Here is a 24360-nt window from a genome sequence, read left to right as displayed (position 1 = left end):
CACAGGCAAAGTAAGTTCAGACTCATAAAAGCTAAGAAGAAAATAAACAGAATAATGGTGCAGACCAGTAATGTCCAATAGAAATATAGTATAAGCCACATACGTAATTTTGAATGTTCTAGTAACCCAATAAAAATTTTACACTGGGCACGATGTTTCATGCCGGTAAGTCTAGCACTTTCAGAGGCCAAGACAGGACAATCACTTGAGTCCAGGAGTTTGAGGCCAGCCTGGGCAACAACTATCTTTTGCCATTTCTACAAAATACAGAAAAATTACCCAGGCATGATCATGTGTGCCTGTAGTCCCAGCTACCTGGAGGCTGAGGTGGAAGGATGGCTTGACCCTAGGAAGTGGAGGCTACAGTGAGCTATGATCATACCCTGTATTCCAGCCTGGGCAACAGAGGGCAGACTTTATCTCTTTTAAAAAAAAGTTTAAAAAGTAAATTCAATTTAAAGTTTTAAGATTATATTTTATTTAACCCAATATATCCCAATATCATAATTTCAACATTTAATATTGATGGTATATTTTGTATTTATTTTTATACTAGGTCTTTAAAATTCAGTCCATATTTTATGCTTATACCTGCAGCCCTTTTCAACGTAGACTAGTCACCTTTCACATGCTTATAGTCACATGTGGCTGATGACCACTGTATTGGGCAGTGCAGGTGTAGAGAATCAGCTTCTCTAAGAAGGTAGCATTTGCCTTACCACCTGAATCCTGAGAAGAAGGCAGCTAGACAGAGGAATCAGCTGCTGTATGAGGACTGAGGAAGACTCAAGAAGCTCCAGGGGGTAAGATGAAGCTTGGGAATAAGAAGAGATTGAGAAGAGATGAAGAGGAAATGTGGGCCGGGACTAGAGGACTAACGGCCTTGTGGCTAACGAAGAAGCCTGAATTTAATTCTACATGGGATGAAAATCTACTGGGTGGTTTTGAGCAAAAGATTGGTGTAATTTGATTATTCTCTTTAAAAATTACTCTTCTTGATATGTCTTCTGTACAGAGTATACCGGGACAAGAATGGAAACAGGGAGATCAATTTGAAGGAAAACAGTGACTTGGATATTTATGCAACATTCTATGGATTTCAGAATGCTTTTGTGTGTACATGTCCCAGTGTTGTTATGAAAGCAATTGTGTAAAATCATGTGGGAAGTGATTAGCACAGTGCCTGACATATAACAAGTGCTCAATAATGTTTGCATGATATTATTAAGAAATTTAAATCTGGAAGATCCTTCTGCCTAAACTAGAGCAGTATTTTGACAATAAGGCAAACGTGCAGCCAGGTAATTTTAGGTTGCTTTATTTAAGCAAGGAATACAGAGTTTTCAAATTCTTCTATTTATAAGGACTTATTATGAGGTAAACATACTATTGTAGGAAAGGTAGGAACCTCAGGGATCCTCAGAAACTCCTTACAGCTGTATTAGTCCTTCAGTAGCAAGTGTTCCTTGTCCTTAACTCTTGGGCATTGACATTCTTGGGAGCTAGCTACTTCTCTCTCTCTCTCTCTCTCTCTCTCTCTTCATTCCCTCTCACCTCCATCTGAGTAATTCTCCTCTTATTTTCTGGCCCAGATTCCTAGGAGAGAGACTCTAATCAACATAGCTAATCACTTCCCCCTTGTTAGGTTACAGTTTTTTCATCCAGATCACTGAGCAATCTATGGGCTGATTACCCTTTTGTCATGTATCCGCTCTTGGTTCAATCATCTATGGTAAAGTCATACAAGGGTGAAACCACAGAGTTATGTAGTACAGAACATGCAACTGCTGAAGGGAAGAAAAAAAAAGGTTTAACTTAGCAGTGACTATGAATGAAGCTTTGTCCACTGAAAGAGGATCGTGTGTATAGTGGGCACTGTGACTAATCTCTTCAACACCTTGTATTCATTCAAAAGGTATTGCTTACTATGTGCAGTCTGGTACTAGAGATAGGATATGGCAATGAACAAAACATACAAATAATTCTGCCCTTCTGGATCATGTATTCTATAGGGAAGCCACAGACATTACAACAATAAACTCACAAAATAAGTACATTGGCTAGTAATAAGTATTCCAGGCAAAAACAAGGCAGGAAGAGTGATGAACAGCATCGTGGGGAAGAGCGCTTTGATTTTATAAATGGCAGCCAGGAAAGGCTTGAAGTAGATGAGGTATTAGTGGTGTAGTTATCTAAGGGAGGGCTGGGGGAAAAGCAATTCAAGCAAAAGTGAACAGCCAGTACAAAGGCCCTGAGGCAGGAGACTGGCTGGAATGTTTGAGAACAGGGAGATCAGCATGGCAGGAGCAGAGAGAAGGAGGACGAGAATACCAGAAAACGAAGTCAGAGCGGTGGTAGGGACTAAGCTACGTGAAGTTGTGTAGGTCATTATAAGGACTTTAGCATCTACTCAGAAGTAAACAGGAAGCTATTGGAGGATTCTATGCAGTGAGTGACCTGAACTGACTTCTAGTAACAACAACAAAAACAACAAAATCACTTTGCCATGAGGGAAATACAAAGAGATACAAAGGCAGAAGCTGGGAAACCAGGTAAGAGGCCTCTGCAATATCCAGAGAGAAATGCTGGCAGCTTGAAAATGTTAAAAAGGGTCAGATACATCAGGGAAAGCTCTAGCTTGGAAAGAGCTTGGTCAGTCCTTCTAGGAGCGCTCCTGAGTGGGATGAAGCTGGACTATCCACCTCCTTTGTTTACCTGTAATTGCCTGTGGCATTAGAAACCTGTTTGGTAGCCCTCCAGATAACTTATGGGATAAGACGTTGTAGTTCTTGATGGCTTATTTCTCAGGCTGGATATGGAATTCAGGAGAAATGTGTCTGAGGAAGAGGCCAAGTCCTCAGGCAATGATAACGGAGATGACCTGCATAGGAAGGGGCCAGTTATTTCAAGGTCAATGCCATAATATCTCCTAAGCTTAGGGTCAATGTTGGTATTGGAACCACAGCAATTTTTGTTTGCTGCCTTTATCTCAGTGAGCCATCCATTTGGCTTCTGGTTACAGCCATCCTGACAGAGGGCACCTGTCCACTCATGGTGAGTGCAATCAGATGGAAGGCACATTCCCCACCCAGCTGCCCAAGGCTCCTTCCAACCATCTGGAGTCACTAGAGCATGACTGCTCCAGCTGGGGTAGGTGAGGAAGTGCTCTGAAAAAGAGCTGGAAAGTTGAGGGATCCATGCAGTTTAATAGAGAGAACGAGGGTCCACATTCAATCTGGTCCATATTCTCTTACAGGAAATACAATAGCATATGTAAACTCTTTTCAATAAACATATACCACCCACGTGTCAGGCACCTACTACAGCCACAAATATAGATAATACACATCCATAACTTTAGGGAACTCATTCTATCAAAGGAAATAAACGCATCAATGAATAACTTTAAAAAAGATGGCAAATATTATAAAATGTATGGACAAAATGTTGTGGGAACATAGATTAAGGTGGGACTCATTCTGGCTGGAGAAAGTGAATAATGTTCTATGGTTTGAAGAAACAACCGTTGAAGACAAGAGAAACACATTGCAGGTTGAATATGCAGTTTCAAGAATACACAGAAAGATATAAAAATGAATGGCATATTTGGCAAATGATCAATAAAAGTTTTTAACCAGAACGCAGTACGCAGGCAGAGTGACTGGAAATTTGGAAAAGTAGGTTGTTAACAGATTGTAAATAGCTGTTATTGGATAGGAAATATAAGCTTATAAAACATTTCATGTTTCTTCTTTTTATTAGGAGAGTCACATGATGATTTTATAAAGCAGGACATAAATGTCTTCAAAAACTGAACTTGAATCTTACTCTTCTCTTACTCACATCTTTTTTTTTTTTTTTTTTTTTTTTTAAACGGAGTCTCACTCTGTCATCCAGGCTGGAGTGCAGTGGCCAGATCTCAGCTCACTGCAAGCTCCGCCTTCCCAGGTTTACACCATTCTCCTGCCTCAGCCTCCTGAGTAGCTGGGACTATAGGCACCCGCCACCTCGCCCGGCTAGTTTTTTGTATTTTTTTAGTAGAGACGGGGTTTCACTGTGTTAGCCAGGATGGACTTGATCTCCCGACCTCGTGATCCGCCCGTCTCGGCCTCCCAAAGTGCTGGGATTACAGGCTTGAGCCACCGCGCCCGGCCTTACCCACATCTTTTCACTTTGTTTTTTTCTTATTTCATTTCCAATTCTCCACACTGCCCCTGATTTTCCCTTTTATATCTCTCCACATTTTCCTCTATCTTCTTCCACTAAGATAGAAATAATGATATAATGTACACCAATAAAACTGTTACAATATCAAAAAGGAAAAACTAGAAAATATCTCTTCTGTATGGTTGATAAATATGTAGGAGTTGGGTCCTCACAAACATACAGAATGTCACGAAAATTCTTTTCTGACTTTAGATGCAATCCATAAGTCATGATTTATTTTCATTTCAACCCAGTCACATGAAAATATCAGTTAATTTGCTTGAAAATTAAAGCCTTTGGAACTGTGCTTCTCCCTTCATGGACACAGAATCTATACACCTATTGTTTGTATAGAATACACCTATTGTTTTCCTTTTTTTTTCAAATCAAGATAATTCTGTGGGTTTTTTGTTTGTTTGTTTTCTTTCAATGTCTACTATCAAAGGACTGTGTACATCTAAATAATCAGTAATTTCTTTGTTATCATAAAATGTCAGAGAAAAGTTTATTCAGATTCATTTGAAACTATTAAACAAGAAGACTTCTTCTATAGGTTTGACACCATGACGGGAGGAGCACTAGACCAGACATCAGGAGACCTGGCATGGCATCAGCTAGCTTTGTGACATATGACAAAGTCCTTCAGTCCTCTGGACACTTCATCTTCACTGAAAATGAGGAATCTGGAGTTAGTCTGCCTAACCATTCTTGTAAGTTCAAATTTTAATGGCAATAAGCTTCAGTGGTGTTACTCTATTTGTAGAATTACTAGCCACAGAACTTTATGGAAACTGCCAGTTGGTTAAGCCCATTCCAAAAGCATACCTGCCTATCTGACTTTCCAAGGCATCTCACTATTCACAAGTCTGCCCATGATAAGAGACTTAATTTTTGAATCATTTATCAAATTACAGAAATCACCAAGCAAGAATTCCTATTCATCCAGTCATGGTTTTGAAGAGCTAATAAAGAGTAAAAAAGGAGAGGGTGAGGAATGGAAAAATAGGTGATAGAGAATTTGAGATCCAAGAAAAGATAATTCTTGCTTTAGTACTGAAGTTTGCTTTTTCATAATTTTCCTTAATGGTTTATCCAAGCATTGTAAAGTCAGAGATTCTTATCTCTCCGTGAGGTGACACAGCCATCTATCACACTCAGGCTAATGTAAATGCTTTGGATAACTGTAAAAGGGTTTGGGGGCATATTCTTTATCCTAGGCTTCCTTTTTTTTTCTTCTTCCTCCTTTTTCTGATTAATAAGTTTTTGTGGAACAGAGAAATACATGTTAATGCTCACTTTGAATTGTAAGTAATTCAAAAGGATTTCTAATGATCACTTTCATATTGAAATATTAGACGATCAATTAACAGACACAGAGCCAATCTCCACTATCTCTTACTAGAGGGAAATGAACCATAAGTGCTGTTCTTCAGGTAGATGAGATTCACTGAGTTAGTTAGAGCACTGTGGCCTCTCACAATATTAGATCGAAAATTGTATATTTTCATCAAATAATTGTTTCTATATGTTCCCAAGTAATTTCTTTAGCAGGACTTTCTCTTCCCCTTTCAAATAGTGTCCCTGTATGATCAAATCATCATGACTCCCAGATTAAAAGGTTTTTTGAACACTAGGGTCTCGATAACTGTTTTTACAAATCAGCCAGCCTTTTTCTTAAGAGAGTTTTCAAAGACATATGACCATCCTCAAACTACTTAAGTCAAACCCTCCTCATTGACTACATATCCTTTATGTTTTTCCTTTTCCATAACACTTTTTAAAACATAATACAGTTATACTAGGTTGTCCACATTGTCTTAAACCAACAGAAAAAAGAAAAGAGGGATGGAATATTTCTGTAGATGTGAGATGCCTGATTCCTTTACATTTACTTCCCTTGGAAGGATCAGTGCTTCTTTTCACAACCAATTTTCTCTGTCCTCTAAGGAGCATAGACCTAACATAAGAATCATGACCTATACACCAGACTACCGCTACATGTGCTCTGAACATCTAATTTTGGATTACGTCAAAAGTAAGGGAATTACATACCTCACCTGCATGCCATAAAAATGTCCAAATAATAACAGCACTAATAATAATAATAGCTGCCATTTAGCAAATGTTTTCTATGTGCCAGGACTGTGTTAAGAATTTCAAAGATATTATATTAGTTAATTCTTAGAATTACCCTTTGAAATAAGTGCTATCATATCAGTTTTATAGATAAGGAGACTGAGACTCAGAAAATGTAAATAACCTGCCAGGAAAAATTAGTAGACTTGGTAATTTAACTCAGGTCTTTTTGACTTCAAATCATCTATTATTTTTACTACACAAGAGCTTTTCAACACTGGGTTTGTGATTTATTTGCTTTTGCTATTTTCTTTTATTTGAGGTAGGTCTCTCTTTGTGGCCCAGGTGGAGTGCAGTTGTGTGATCACAACTCAGTTCAGCCTAGATCTCCAGGGTTCAAGTGATCCTCCCACCTCAACCTCCTGAGTAGTTGAGACCACAGGTGTGCATCACCACACCCAACTAATTTTCATTTATTTTTTGTACAGATGGGGTCTCATTATGTTGTCCAGGCTGGTCTTGAGCTCCTGGGCTCAAGCGATCCTCATGCCTCAGCCCCCCAAAGTGCTGGGATTACAGGTGTGAGCCATCTCACTTGGTCATTACTTTTGTTGACTCATAAAATCACAAAAAAAAATCTGAGTATCACACATAGTAACTGTCATCATTGTCTTGTGAAACTTTCATTGTAGTCTTCATACATGTGTATGTGTGTGTGTGTGCATGTGTGTGTGCATGTACTGAAATTTGGTGTAAACTATTTCTCACAGTAAAAAGAGTTTGAGAGTTTCAGTATTATATTATGGTTTTTCTACACCATATCAACTCCTTGCGGGTAGGGACTCTGTTTTGCTCCCTATTGTAACCCAAGTGCATAGTTGATGGTAACAAATATTTTTTTCCGGATATGACTATGGTGGCTATTTTACAATCAAACTATCATTCTATTATTAAATCAGTGGGTAAGGCAGGGTTTCACTTGAATGGTGAAGTGGCAGATATGAAATATATCTTCCAACTAGGAGGTGAAAGTGGAGAAAAAGCCCAGGAGTGCAGTGCACTGACATTTAACTTCTCATGGTATTGACCCTGAAGATACGGAAGGTTTCACAGCGAGGTCCTGAACTGGGGAATTCACTTGCCTGCATCCTTCATTTGGAGGCAGGCTTCTGGCTAAGCAGTATAAAATCAAGGTAGGCAAATGTAAAGAGCTGCTGGCCGTATGGGGATAGAACATAAATATTGCCAGACAGTAGCAAACAAGGCAGGGCTTGACAGTCCTGAGAGCAAAACTCCTATACCTTATTAACTGATTTATATTTCTGTAATTCTTCTATTTTCCATGTTCATTGTTATTTTTCTATTGCGTTTTTCCATCATTGGAAATTTCCAGTATTTCAATTCTGTCCTAGCAGGCAAAGGAAGGGAAGGAAGAAATTGTTGTTCCCATTGTTAGTTGGTTCTCAAAATAGCATCACTTGTTTCTTTTTCTATTTTTTAACCATGATCTTTGTAAAACAAAATTTAGTAAATTTGGAAAATCATGAAGGAGAAATAAAAATTACTTGAATCTCCACACCGAGACAACACTACTGTTAACATGTTGGCGTATATATCTCTATTTTATTTTATGAACTTGTGTGAAAATATTTTTGAGTGTAGTCATACTCTACATACAGTTTATATCATATTTTGTTCTTTTAACTTTGACTTTCAAGCATTTTCCTTTGACTTTAAACAGTCTTTAAAAAATATTATTATAGGGGTGGCTGGCAAGATGGCCGAATAGGAAACAGCTCTGGTCTACAGCTTCCAGCAAGATCAACACAGAAGGTGAGTGATTTCTGCATTTCCAACTGAGGTACCCAACTCACCTCACTGGGACTGGTTAGACAATGTGTGCAGCCCACGGGGGGCAAGCTGAAGCAGGGTGGGAAATCACCTCACCTGGGAAGCACAAGGAGTCAGACAACTCCCTCCCCTAGCCAAGGAAAGCCATGAGGGACTCTGCCATGAGCAACAGCGCATTCTAGCCAAGATACTATGCTTTTCCCACAGTCTTCGCAACCCACAGATCAGGAGATTCCCTCGGATGCCTACAGCACCAGGACCCTGGGTTTCAACCACAAAACTGGGCGGCTGTTTGGGCACACACTGAGCTAGCTGCAGGAATTATTTTTCATACCCCAGTGGCACCTGGAATGTCAGTGAGACATAACCGTTCACTCTCCTGGAAAGGGGTGGGAAGCCAGGCAGCCAAAGGGCCTAGCTCAGCGGATCCCACCCCCATGGAGCCCAGCAAGCTAAGATCCACTGACTTGAAATTCTCGCTGCCAGCACAGCAGTCTGAAGTCGACCTGGGACACTCGAGCTGGGTGGGGGAAGGGACGTCTGCCATTACTGAGGCTTGAGTAGGCAGTTTTCCCCTCACAGTGTAAACAAAGCCACCTGGAAGTTTGAACTGGGCAGAGCCCACCGCAGCTTGGCAAAGCCACTGTAGCCAGACTGCCTCTCTAGAGTCCTCCTCTCTGGGTAGGCCATCTCTGAAAGAAAGGCAGCAGCCCCAGTCAAGGGCTTATAGATAAAACTCCCATTTCCTGGGACAGAGCACCTGGGGGAAGGGGCAGCTGTGGGCGCAGCTTCAGCAGAGTTAAAGGTTCCTGCCTGCCAACTCTGAAGAGAGCAGTGGATCTCCCAGCACAGAGCTCAAGCTCTGCTAAGGGACAGACTGCCTTGTCTCCTGACTGGGAGACACCTCACACCAGGGGTCGACAGACACCTCACACAGGAGGGATCTGGCTGGCATCTGGTGGATGCCCCTGTGCGACAAAGCTAGGGACAAAGCCAGCAAGGGAATAAAACTGGACAGAGAATGAGTTTGACAAATGGACGGAAGCAGACTTCAGAAGGTGAGTAATAACAAACTCTCCGAGCTAAAGGATCATGTTCTAACCCAATGCAAAGAAGCTAAGAACCTTAAAACATAGAGGAATTGGTAACTAGAATAACCAGTGTAGAGAAGAATATAAATGACTTGATAGAGCTGAAAAACACAGCACGAGAACTTTGTGAAGCATACACAAGTATCAATAGCCGAATTGATCAAGCAGAAGGAAGGATATCAGAGATTGAAGATCAACTTAAAGAAATAAAGCATGAAGGCCAGATTAGAGATAAAAGAACGAAAAGGAACGAACAAAGCCTTCAAGAAATATTGGACTATGTGAAAAGACCAAACCTATGTTTGATTGGTGTACCTGAAAGTAATGGGGAGAAGGGAACCAAGTTGTAAGACACTCTTCAGGATATTATCCAGGAGACCTTACCCAACCTAGCAAGACAAACCAATATTCAAATTCAAGAAATACAGATAACACCATAAAGATACTCCTTGAGAAGATCAACCTCAAGACACAATCATCAGATTCACCAATGTTAAAATGAAGGAAAAAATGTTAATGGCAGCCAGAGAGAAAGGTCAGGTTACCCACAAAGGGAAGCCCATCAAACTAACAGTGGATCTCTCTGCAGAAATCCTACAATCCAGAAGGGAGTGGGCGTTAATATTCAACATTCTTAAAGAGAAGAATTTTCAACCCAGAATTTCATACCGAGTCAAACTAAACATCATAAACAAAGGAAAAATAAAATCCTTTACAGACAAGCAAATGCTGAGAGATTTTTGTCACCACCAGGCCTGCCTTATAAGAGTTCCAAAGTAAGCACTAAATATGAAAAGCAAAAACCGGTACCAGCCACTGTAAAAACATACCAAATTGTAAAGACCATAGACACGATGAAGAAACTTCGACTAATGGGCAAAATAACCAGCTAGCATCATTGTTTCAGGATCAAATTCACACATAACAATATTAACCATATCACATTTATTCTAAAATTCACTACATAATTGGAAGTAAAACACTCCTCAGCAATTGCAAAAAAAAAAAAAAAAACAGAAATCATAACAGTCTCTCAGACCACAGTGCAGTCAAATTAGAACTCAGGATTAAGAAACTCACTCAAAACTGCACAACTACATGGAAACTGAACAAACTGCTTCTTAATGACTACTGGGTAATAACAAAATTAGGGCAGAAATAAACAAGTTCTTTGAAACCAATGAGAACAAAGACACAATGTACCAGAATCTCTGGGACACAGCTAAAGCAGTGTTTAGAGGGAAATTTATAGCACCAAATGCCCACAGGAGAAAGCAGGAAAAATCTAAAATTGACCCTCTAACCTCACAATTAAAATAACTAGAGAAGCAAGAGCAAACAAATTCAAGAGCTAGCAGAAGACAAGAAATAACTAAGATTAGTGCAGAACTGAAGGAGATAGAGACATGCTTGAAAAAAGTCAGTGAATCCAGGAGCTGGCTCTTTGAAAAGATTAACAAAAGAGATAGACTGCTAGCCAGAATAATAAAGCAGAAAAGAGAGGAGAATAAAAAAGACACAGTAAAAAATGATAAAGGAGATATTATTACTGATCCCACAGAAATACAAACTATCATCAGAGAATACTATAAACACCTCTATGCAAATAAACTAAAAAGTCTAGAAGAAACTGATGAATTCCTGGACAACTAGACCCTCCCAAGTCTAAACCAAGAAGAAGCTGAATCCCTGAATAGACCAATAACAAGTTCTGATACTGAGGCAGTAATTAATAGCCTACCAACCAAAAAAAAAAAAAAAAAAAAAATGCTCAGGAGCAGACGAATTCACACCAGAATTCTAACACAGGTACAAAAAGGAGCTGTACCATTCCTTCTGAAACTATTCCAAAAAAAACAGAAAAAGAGGGACTCCTCCTTAACTTATTTTATGAGGCCAATATCATCCTGATACCAAAATCTGGCAGAGACACAACAAAAAAGAAAATTTTAGGCATGATGCCTCCTGCTAGGCATCATGCTACCTGACTTCAAACTATACTACAAGGCTACAGTAACCAAAACAGCATGATACTGGTACCAAAACAGATATATAGACCAATGGAACAGAACAGAGGCCTCAGAAATAATGCCACACATCTACAACCATCTGATCTTTGACAAACCTGACAAAACAAGCAATAGGGAATGGATTCCCTATTTAATAAATGGTGCTGGGAAAAATGGCTAGCCATATGCAGAAAAGTGAAACTGGACCCCTTTCTTATACCTTATACAAAAATTAACTCAAGATGGTTGAAAGACTTAAATGTAAGACCTAAAACCATAAAAGCCCTGGAAGAAAACTTAGGCAATACCATTCAGGACACAGGTATGGGCAAAGACTTCACAACTAAAACACCAAAAGCAATGGTAACAAAAGCCAAAATTGACAAATAGGATGTAATTAAACTAAAGAGCTTCTGCACAGCAAAAGAAACTATCATCAGAGTGAACAGGTAACCTACAGAAAGGGAAAAAATTTGCATTCTATCCATCTGACAAAGGACTAACATCCAGAATCTACAAAGAACTTAAACAAATTTACAAGAAAAAAACAAACATACCCATCAAAATGTGAGCAAAGGATATGAACAGACACTTCTCAAAAGAAGACATTTATGCGGCCAACAAACATGAAAAAAAGCTCATCATAACTGGTCATTAGAGAAATGCAAATCAAAACCACAATGAGATACCATCTCATGCCAGTTAGAATGACAATCATTAAAAAGTCAGGAAACAACAGATGCTGGAGAGGATGTGGAGAAATAGGAATGCTTTTACACTGTTTGTGGGAGTGTAAATTAGTTCAACCATTGTGGAAGACAATGTGGCAATTCCTCAAAGATCTAGAATCAGAAATACCATTTGACCAATAATCCCATTACTGTGTATATACCCAAAGGATTATAAATCATTCTATTATAAAGACACATGTACATGTATGTTTACTGCAGCACTATTCACAATAGCAAAAACTTGGAACCAACCCAAATGTCCATCAATGATAGACTGCATAAAGAAAATGTGGCACATATACACCACGGAATACTATGCAGCCATAAAAAAGGATGAGTTCATGTCCTTTGCAGGGACATGGATGAAGCTGGAAACCATCATTCTCAGCAAACTAACACAGGAACAGAAAACCAAACATTGCATGTTCTCACTCATAAGCAGCAGTTGAACAATGAGAACACAGGGAGAACACAGAGAATGGACACAGGGAGCAGAACATCACACTGGGGGGCCTTTCAGGGAGTTGGGAGTGGGGCTAGGGGAGGGATAGCATTAGGAGAAGTACCTAATGTAGACGACGGGTTGATGGGTGCAGCAAACTACCATGGCACGTGTGTACCTATGTAACAAACCTGCAAGTTCCACACATGTATCCCAGAACTTAAAGTATATAAAAATTATTTTAATAATCTGTCTACCGTTTTATTATATGGTTTTATCACTTTTTAAAATACATTTTCTTATGTTTAATACATACTTCTTTTGATTGTAAGGGAGAAGATTTTATCAGTCTTTATTCTATTCACTCTCACAATTTTCCAGATGGATACTTCATACTTCTCTCTCCTGAAACCTCAACCTGTCCCTCATTCTCATTCTTAACTGATGACTTTGCTTCATATTTCATCAAAAATATAGACATTATCAGAAAAGAACTTCTGCAATATGTATTCATTTCTTTATTGGCATCTACCTGCTTTTTGCCTGTTAATATAGAACTTAGTTCTTACTTGTTCAGACTCATCCCTCTACTTGTGCATAAGATTGCATCCCCTCTTGCCTACTCCAGGTTATCACTCTGGCAATTCTCCACTGACTTTTCCACATTGTACATTTTTTTTCCTGTCTCCTGAATCATTTCCATCTTTCTTAATAAAAAAAAAAAAGTCTGTGAAATGTAATTATTTATATTTTACAGACATGTAAGTGAAGACTAAGTGAATGCTAGATTGTAACCTTATCCTGACTTTATTACTATCTTTTTCTCCCCTGTATCTGTTAGTTTTTGCTGCATAATAAGCATTTCCACAATTTAGAGGCTTGAAACAACATTCATTTATGTAGTTCATGATTCTGTGGAATTCACTGGGCATATCTCCTCTCTAGGTCAGCTCAGCTGTTTTCTTATAGGCTCCTTGCTGCATCTGCTGTCATTAGCAGACCAGATGGTAAGTGTATAATCCAAAATGACACCACATACATGTTTGCCTGCCCTTTGGTTCTTCCTTACAAGCCTCTTTCTCTCCAGCAGGCTAACTTGGGCTTTTTCATATGCTGATGGCCTCAGGGTTCTAAGCATAGCAAGAAAAGGCAAGCTCCAATACACAAGGGCTTTTCATACCTCTGCTTGTTCATATTGGCTAATGTACTATTGACCAAAATAAGCCATGTTTTAAGAAGTCTGTTGTAGGGAGAAACATAACTAAAAGTAGATAGGTGAAGGAAAGGGAGAGGAAAAGACTCTGAAACCCTCTACACTTAACAAAACTTCAAATTTAGCAGCATCATTACTTTGGTAATGCCCTCGCAGATGTTATGAAATGTTTTAATATGTACTAGTTATTTTGAATATTAATGTTTTGTCCTCCTGAAATGTAGGACTGAATGGAAATAAGCAGTTGACTACAGATGCATGAATGAACCCAGCAGCAGACAACCAAGGTCTCAATGGGAGCTATGTCCTGTTATTGTTAATATCAAGATAGAAGGGGATCTGTAACACCAATCATAATATCATCTGCTGAACCTAGGAAGAATAGCCTCCCAAGCACTGGTGACAACTGGTTTCCTAGAACAGGAGATAAGAATTGATAACATAGAATTTTAAAAATAAATTTAATTGACTATATAACATCAGCATTATGGGAGTAGGTGATATATCTCAATCCTACTTCAAGTTAGGTTTTGTTCAAGGCTCATATAAACAAAAATCTTACTTCTCCTAATTAGTCAATTACTAATTTAGTGGAGAATGAAGCTTAGGCAAGGAAAGAGGCAGTATAGGTTATCTCCAGTGATACTGTTTAATAACAAAGTTTAAAAAAAATCCAACAAATACAAAAAAAAAAGCCTGTAACAGTACATAATCTTGGAGATTAAAAAAGAGTTCGTTGGGGGAAACAAATGGTAAAGAATTTGTAAGGGGGTGAGGAGTTTGGGAGCTAGAATTAAGGTTCAATGTAGGGAAACAGATAGCATTAAAAGGTAAGGGCAAAGAGTGGCATGATCTGAACCACAGATTCTAGGGTGGGAAACTTATATCAGAATAGGGACAGGGTAGAAGTTTATTACTTATAATCCTTCAACTAGGGCAGAAAACTGGAGAGAGCTAGGGCTTTAGGATAATATTCAAATTCTTGCTTACATAATTCAGTTTCTTCTGCCCCATTATGAATATCTAACCAGCCAAGGGCCTTCATATCATTTCATGAAAGTCACCCAGACTCTGAAGTGAGAGGTGCTGAATAACATACTGAAAAGTGCTTGGATTTTGAAGTCAGATGGCCCTAGGTTTGAATCTACTTTCTACCACTTATCATTTGTGTGACCTTGGGTAATGAATGCTTCTCTGAGCCTATTCCCTTTTCTGTAAAATAGAAATAGTGATACACACTTAGCTGGATGTTTCTGAGAATTAAATAAGAATATATATGTGGTGGAAGACACATGAAGTGTTCAGTAACTAATACTGTCAGATAATGTGGGTCCAATTGCTGTCTCAGTTACCTATTTTGTAACTTGGATAAGTTACTAATGTCCTTGGACCTCAGTTTCCTTTTCTGCAAAATAAGGATCTTTTTAATTTGTGAGGTTCAGAGAGTCCCCAAGATCTTATTAAATTGTCCGTAAATATTCTAAGTAGGGTCTACAGCACATATTTTTCCTGTGCCCTTGAGGAAGCTGGAAATCAGTTATCACTGCATCTGTCCTTTCCTTAGATCGTGGTGAATAATTCTACTTGAAACTAACTGTGGCTTTTGAACTGTGGGTGAAGAAGGCGAGATGTGTACAGCTGAAATATATTCCTCATGTACAGTACCTGCCCCTTGTGGATAGTCTAGCATATTTTGCACAGATGTCTCTTTGTTTCTGAACAGAAAACTAATTGCTTTTCTTGTTTCAGTCTGAGAAGTTTTCCTATATTGCTTCACAAATAACAGGAGACATTTCTCAAACTTTGCAAAGCTCTTCCCCAATGGGCCTCTCTAATCAGATGCCCCTCGAGTGCCCCACATCACAGGAGGCAACCTCCATCATGTAAGCTGAAAAATCACCTTTTTACAGTTATTTTATGATTATTATTACTAATTATTTTCACTTGCACACAAATCTGACAGTGAGAGGAGGAATGATTAAGGAGAAAATGCTTTTCAGGCTTCCTGCTAAAATCAGAAATCTTTGTTTGTTGTTGCTCATAACTGATGATTCCAGGGATGGTAAAATGTGCTAAACAGAGAGCCCAGGAGTCAGAATACACTTTCCCATAGGACATGTACCTCACAAGCAGCAGCTACCTGCCATGTCTAGCTTCCCTGGTGCCCCTGCTATTGTTTCCCTAGTAACCAGGCAGAACATGGAGTAGCCCTGCACAGTTCCTACAGAAACTCCAGGGCTTTCCTAATTAGATCCAAGTTGAGCCGTAGCTGGTGGGGATGGGTAGACTTGCTTCCTATGGGAAAACCCTCCTTGAAAGGCAAACCAGAGCACCCTTTATCCATTCACATTTTGCCTCTTATCCTGGTGAATTTATGCACACTTGATTTGCCTCATTCTGTGGATGAACAGCACTGGGCCTTGGGGCATTGAAACAGTCTTCAAAACCCTTGGTGTAAAGCAGAGTCTCATAGATGGAGGCTGTGTAGCTTCCCAGATGTTCTGGGACAGGCTTGGTTTCAAATACTCTGTCCCTTGTCTCCACAGGTATGGATATATTTGACAGTTTATTGTGAGGCCTGATTTTCATTTGTTATTAGAAATGGCAACAATATGGTGATTTTTAGAGAGTTAGTTGGCTGGTGGAGGAGATGAAGTTTGGTTGGAAACTATTTGCTCATGTCCTTCAATTACAACCAGAGGTGGGTGAAAACTTGTTATTTGTAAAAGGTCAACCACCTCTTTATGATAGAACCTATTCATCAACACCATAGAGACTCAGCTTCATTAGGTGATCAACTTAGACTGAATGTGTGATCAGTGGAACTACTTTCTCGCTAATACTTTTAACTCTTTGTGCCAATTTTCTTCCCTTATCCCAACTCAGAAAACCCCAAACTCCCATCCATCATGTAAACTCTGCCACTTTAATTTGATAAGCAACACTGCAACAAACAAACAGAAAACAAAAAAATACAATCGTGTTGTTTGGGGCCACAAACAACCGACAATCTCCAAGCTTACACCTGGCTTTTGCTCACTCATCTTTAATCATTCTTTATTCCCATTTTCCTCAGTGACTGCTCCTAGGCTTTATCTATTTCCTCCAGAAGTCTCTTTCCTCCCTGCTCATTTATTACTCTCCTTACTTTCAGCAGACGAACTCTTTTTTTTTTTTCTTTTTGATGGAGTCTCACTTTGTCACCCAGGCTGGAGTGCAGTGGCGCGATCTCGGCTCACTGCAAGCTCTGCCTTCTGGGTTCACGCCGTTCTCCTGCCTCAGCCTCCCAAGTAGCTGGGACTACATGCACCCGTCACCATTTCTGACTAATTTTTTGTATTTTAGTAGAGACAGGGTTTCACTGTGTTAGCCAGGATGGTCTCGATCTCCTGGTCTCATGATCCACCCGCCTTAGCCTCCCAACGTGCTGGGATTACAGGCGTGAGCCATTGCACCCAGCCCAGCAGATGAACTCTTATGCAAGTTCACCAGAGTAAACCAACCCCAAAGTTAGACTACAAAAAGAACCAAAATCAGAACTGAACTGAAGAAAATTGAAATGTGAAAATCCACCCAAAAAATCAAGGAAACCAAAAGTTGGTTATATAAAAGAGTAAATACAATTAATAAACTGCTAGCTAGATGAAAAAAAAAAAAAAGAGAAGATCCAATTAAACAATCAGAAACAACGAAGGTGACATTACAACCGATCCCACAGAAATACAAAAAATCCTCACAGAGTATTATGAATACCTCTATGCACACAAACTAAAAAACCTAGAAAAAATCTGATAAATCCTGGGAACACACAGCCCCCCAGGACTGAACCAGGAAGAAATTAAAATCCTGAACAGGCTAATAATGAGTTACAGAATTTAATTAGTAATAAAAAACCTACCAACCAAAAAAAGCCCTGGACCAAATGGATTCACAACTGAGTTCTACCAGATGTGCGAAACAAAGCTAGTACCAATCCTACTGAAATTATTCCAAAAAATTGAGGAGAGACTCCTCCCTTACTCATTCTCTGAGGCCAGCATCATTCTGATAACAAAGTCTGGCAGAGACATGACAAAAAAAGGAAACTTCAGGCCAACAACTCTGATTAACATAGATGCAAATATCTTCAACAAAATACTAGCAAACCAAATCCAGCAGCACATCAAAAAGCTAATCTACCACGATCAGGTAGGCTTTATTCTTGGGATGAAAGGTTTGTTTAACATATGCAAATCAATAAATGTGATTCACCACATAAACAGAATTAACAACACAAACCACATGATCATCTCAAAAGACACAGAAAAGGCCTCTGATAAAATTCAATGTCCTTTCATAGTAAAAACCCTCTACCAATCAGGCATCAAAGGAACATACCTCAAAATAATAAGAACCATTTATGACAAACCCACAGCCAACATCATATTGAATGGACAAAAGCGGGAAACATTTCTCTTGAGAACTGGAACAAGACAAAGATGCCAACTCTCATCACTCCTATTGAACATAGTACTAGAAGTCTTAGCCAGAGTAATCAGGCAAGAGAAAAATATAAAAAGCATCCAAATAGGAAGAGAGGAAGTCAAACTATCTCTCTTTGCAGACAATATGATTCTATACCTAGAAAATTCCATAGACACCATTAGAAGGCTTCTAGAACTGGTAACTTCAGTAAAGTTTCAGTACACAAAATCAATGTACAAAAATCAGTAGCATTTCTGTACATCAATAATGTACAAGCTCAAAGCCAAATCAAGAATGCAATCCTATTTACAATAGCCACAATAATAATAAAACACCTAGGAACATAGCCTACCAAGGAGGCAAATGATCTCTACAACAAGAATTATAAGACAACGCTGAAGAAAAACAAAGATGACACAAACAAATGCAGAAACATTTTATGCTCATTAGTGGGAATAATTAATATTGTTAAAATGGCCATACTACCTGAAGCAGCTTACAGATTCAATGCTATTCTTATCAAATTATCAACATCATTTTTCATGGAATTAGAAAATACTATTCTAAAGTTCATACAGAATAAATAAAGAACCTGAATTGCCAAAAAAAAAAAAAAAAAAAAAAAAAAACTACACAAAAAGAATCAAGCCAGAGGCATCACACTACCTAACTTCAAACTATACCGCAAGGCTATAGTAACCAAAACAGCATGGTACTGGCACAAAAACAGACACATAGACCAATGGAACAGGATAGAAGACCCAGAAATAAAGTCACACACTTACAACCACCTGATGTTTGACAAAGTTGACAATAAAAATTAATGGAGAAAGCACTCCCTATTCAATAAATGGTGCTGGGAAAACTGCTAGCCATCTGCAGAAGATTGACACTGGACCACTTCTTTTCACCATATACAAAAATTAACTCAAAATGGATTAAAGACTGGAAACAATAAAAACTCTAGAAGAAAACCTAGGAAATACCATTCTAGACATTGGCCTTGGCAAAGAATTTATGACTGAGTCCTCAAAAGCAATGCAACAAAAACAAAAATTGGTAAGTAGGACCTAATTAAACTCATGAGCTTCTACATAGAAAAAAAAAAAGAAAAAAAAAAACTATAATGGGAGAAAATATTTACAAACTATGCATCTGACACAGATCTGATATCCAGAATCCATAAGGAACTTAAATCAGCAAGCAGAAAGCAAATAACCTTATTGTAAAATGAGCAAATGACATGAACATATGCTTCTCAAACGAAGACATACATGTGGCCAACAAATATATGAAATATACTCAGAATCATGAATCATTAGGGAAATGCAAATCAAAACCACAAAATAAGATACTATCTCACACCAGTCAGAATGGCTAGTATTGAAAAGTCCAAAAAACAACAGATGCTGGTGAGGTTGCAGAGAAAAGGGAACACTTACACATTGTTGATGAGAATGTAAATTATTTCAGCCACTGTGGAAAGCACTGTGGAGATTTCTCAAAGAACTTAAAACAGATCTACTATTTGACCCAGCAGTCCCACTATTGAGTATATATCCAAAGGAAAATAAATCATTCTACCAAAAAGACACATGCACTTACATGTTCATCGCAGCACTATTCACAATAGCATAGACATAGAATCAACGAAGATGCCCACCACCAGTGAACTAGATAAAGAACATATGGCACATATATACCATAGAATGCTACACAGCCATAAAAAGGAATGGAATCATGTCCTTTTCAGCAACATGGATGTAGCAGGAAGCCATCATTCTAACCATATTAAAGCACATATGTAAATTTAGCACGGTCATAGGATCCAAGGTCAATATCTTAAAAAGTAATTGCATTTCTATGTACTAGCAGCAAACAATTGAAACATGAAATTTAAAAAAAAGAACAAAAAGTCCTGCCATAATAAAATAAAAAAACAAAATATGCAAATATTTATAATAAAAGGTGTGCAAAACCTGTACACTGTATAGCTACAAAATATTGCTGGGAGAAATCAAGAAAATCTAAATAAATAGGAAAAAAAAGGTATAGTAATGAATTGGACAATTAATATTTTAAGATGCAATTTTTTCTCAAAATGATCTCTAGATCCAAATAAAAATTCAAGCAGATACCTAGAGCCTAGATGTTGGTTTCTAAGGTTATTTTCAAATAAAAGGAGTCAGAATTCTTTTGATAAATGTTTGATGTTATAACTAAGACAGGAAATATACAAGATAAGCCTGGAACATTCTGTAATGTCAGAAAGTAAATAAGTGCTCAAACAGTAAACATTGGGATATGTCAGAGAGATACAGGAGTCAACCAAGTGAAACCAAATAAAGTAGTATTGGATTATCATCCAAAGGGTAAAATAAATATCCATGAGCTCACACTGGTATAAATAAATAAATAGGGAAAATAAGCAAATTTCCTATGCAAAAAATAATTCTTAATAATATATGTAGATGTGCAGCTTCAAGCAGGTAAAATATAAATTCTCACTCCTAAAGTGTGGGCTGTGCAGAGTAACTTCCAAAGGTTATGTTATGAAAAGGGGAAAAATCAATTTTGTGAAGAAAACTAACAAATATTTCCTTAGCCAGATGATCAAGGTTGGCATTAACAGTAAAAATTAATGCTGATAGTATATGCCATTGGTATGATAAGAATGGCACATTACCTCTCTGGTCATCTTCTCAAAAACCTATCCACTCATGACTAAAACATCAGAAAAATCCCAAACGTACAATATTCTACAAAATACCTCTGCAATAGTCCTCAAAATCAGGGAAATCCTGAAAAACTGACATTGCCAAGAGAAGCCTAAGGAAACATGACTAGATGTAATGTGATATAAAAAGGACATCACGTAAAATCTAAGAAAATATAAATAAATGATGAACTTTAGTTTAAAATGATTTATCAGTATTGGTTCATGAATTGTGACAAATGCACCAAACTAATGTAAGATGTTTAAAAGGAACATTTGACGTGGAAATTCTCTGTATTATCTTTGTAACTTTTCTGCAGATCTAAACCATTTCTAAAATAAGCAATTTATTTTAAAAGTTTTAAGATATCCAAAAAGGGTTTGTGTGATTTTTTCAGCTGATTCTAAAATGTATATGAATGTACAAGACCTAAAATAGTGAAACAATCTAACTAAAAATAAAACTCCAGTGCTAGGCCATCATCCACAGCCCCAACCTCCAAGCCCACCTGAGTGTCAAGATAGCCTCTGAAGTCCAGGCTTCAGGCCCACCCTAGCACCAGTTCAGCATCCACAGAAAGAGATTTCAGGCCTGTTCAGCACCAGGTCTGCTTCTCCAGACCCAGGCTCCAGGATGGCACCTGTTGACTCAGGCTCCAGGTCCACCCCAGGCCTCAGACTGGCCCAATGCCAGATTAACTCAGCCCCAGGCTTCAGGCCTATTCTAGCACCAGGTGGTCTAGAGTCCAGGACAGCAGCTACACACTCAGTCTCTACTCCTACTCCAGTGCCAGGTTGATACTTGGAGACTTCAGCTCTAAGCCAGCCCTCATAGTCTCAGGTACCAGGCCAACACCCATGGACCCAGTGTTCAGGAAGTTCCCTACTGACAGAGGATCCAGGCCTACCCCGTACCAAGTTAGTGCTTATGGTCTCAGACTTTAGATTTGCCCTCATAGATCCAGGTTCCAGGTCAGCCTTCACAGACCAAGGCACCAGGCCCATCTCATGGAACCAGTCACAGGTCCTCCACAATGAATACTGGTGTGAGGCCTCCCTCAGTGGACTGAGTTTCCACATTTAACCCTGCAGATTAATGCACTAGGCCCACCCACTTACTCCCTCAGGCACCAGGACAGCCTTCTCAAGGACCTCAGCAGCAAGCCCACCATGGACTATACCAGGCAGCCTGCCCAGAATATCTGGATTGGCAGACTACTGAAGACTGCTGGCTTTCCTGCCAAAGCCAGTCTATAAAGACTGAAATAGGGCCTACTTCCTCAAATTCGTATACTCTAGTGCTTTGCCACAAGGATGACAAACAATCAGGGAAACATGACACCAACAAAGACACAAAACAAAGCACTGGTGACCAACATTTTAAAAATGAAGACTTATGAACTGCCTGACAAATAATCCTAAATGATCATCTTGAAGCTGTAAGAGAACGAACACACACACACACACACACACACACACACACACACACACCCCCAAATGAAATCAAGAAAGGAATACATGAACAAAATGATAAGTTCAACAGAGAGATAGCAACATAAAAACAAACCAAACAGAAATACTGAAGCTGACAAACACAATGACCAAACTAAAGATTTTAGGGAGAACTTCAACGATGGACTAATTTAAGCAGAAGAAAAAATAAGTGAGCTCAAAGACAGATCATTTGGAATTATCACATCAGAACAACAACAACAACAAAAAAAGCATAATAAAAAAGTGGGGAAAAGCCTATAAGATGTATGGAATACCATCAAGTGAACCAATATACAAATTATGGAAGTCTCAGAAGGAACAGAGGGATAAAAGGAGGTGGGGACAGAAAAAAAAAAAAAAAAAAACCAGAAAACTTTCCAAATTTGGAGAGATAAATGAACATCCAAATGCTTGAAGGCCGAAAAGCACAAGATAGATTAAGCAGATATTACCCAAGGTACAAAATAAAACTCTCAAAAGTCTAAGACAAACAGATAACTGTGAAAGCAGAAAGAAAAAAAGTCACTTGTCACATAGAAGGGAACTCCTTCAAACAGCACATTTCTTAGTAGAAATCTTTCAGGCCTGGCTTACAAGAAACCCTAAAGGGATTTCTACAAAAATTGAAAGAAAGGCAAAGACAATAATTTGCAGCATTAAAACGTGAAAGTACAAAACTCATTGGAAAAGTAAGTAAATAGTTCAATTCAGAATACAATATTATTATTGTGATTCATAAATCACTCATCTTTAGTATAAAGATGAAGCTATTAATAATAGCTACAATAATTTGTCAAGGAATGCAAACAAAAAAGAAATGAATTATGACACTGAAAACATAAAATGAAGGGTAGGCAGAGTAAAAGTATAGAGTTTTTTGTTTTTTGGTTTTTTTTTTTACATGATCGAAGCTAAGCTGTTATTGGCTTAAAATATCCTGTTATAACTATGAGATGTTTGATGTAAGCTTCATGGTAACCACAAATCCAAAACCTATGGTAAACACAAAAAGATGAAAAAGTAAAGAATCAAAGCATACCACTAGGAAAAATTATCTAGTTATAAAAGAAGACATCAGGAGAGAAAAATAAAAGGAATAAAAGATCTACAAAACAACCAGAAAACAATTGACAAAATGGTAGTGATAAATCTTTACCTATAAATAATTATCTTAAATGTAAATAGATTAAATTACTGAATCAAAAAAAGAGTAGGTACAAGATACTCAGTTTACCTTTAAGGACACATGTGTTGAAAGTACAGGAATGGAAACAGATATTCCATGCAAGCGGAAACCAATGAGAGCAGAGGTGGCTGCACTCATATCAGGCATTAATAGACATTCAGTCAAAAATTGTAAAAAGAGACAAGGTTATTATGTGATAATAAAGGGATCAATTCATCAATAGGATATAATAATAGTAAAAGACTTCAGTATTGCCCTGCCAACAATAGAGAGCTCATCTGGATAAAACTCAATAAGGAAACATTAGATTTGAACAACATTTCAGATCATATAGACCAAACAGATAGATATAGAATATGCCATCCACTGTAGCAGAATACATATTTTTATCCATTGACATGGAACATTCCTCAGTATAAACCATATGTTAAGACAAAAAACAAATTTTAAACATTTAAGAAGATTGAAATTATATCAAGTATCTTTTCTAACCACAATGATATAAAACTAAAAATCTATAACAGGAAGAATTTTTTTAATTAGCAAATATGTGGAAATGATACAGCATGCTCCTGAACAAACAACAGGTCAAAACATAATTTAAAACTGAAATTTAAAAATATCTTGAGACAAATAAAAATAGTAACACAGCATATCAAAACTTACCAGATGCAGCCAAAGCAATTCTAAGAGGAAACTTTGTAGCAATAAATGTCTACATGAAAAAAGAAGAAAGATCTCAAATAAACATTCTATTGCTATAACTCAAAGAATGAGGGGGGGAAAACTAACCCCGGAGTTGGTAGAAGAAAAAAATAAAAGAACAGAGCAGAAGTAAATGAAATAGAATGTAGAAAAGCAATAGAAGATCAACAAAACCA

The sequence above is a fragment of the Papio anubis genome, chromosome 1 (assembly GCF_008728515.1).
Source record: "Papio anubis isolate 15944 chromosome 1, Panubis1.0, whole genome shotgun sequence".
In the NCBI taxonomy this organism is placed as follows: Eukaryota; Metazoa; Chordata; class Mammalia; order Primates; family Cercopithecidae; genus Papio; species Papio anubis.
Note: the sequence above shows the minus strand (reverse complement) of the source record.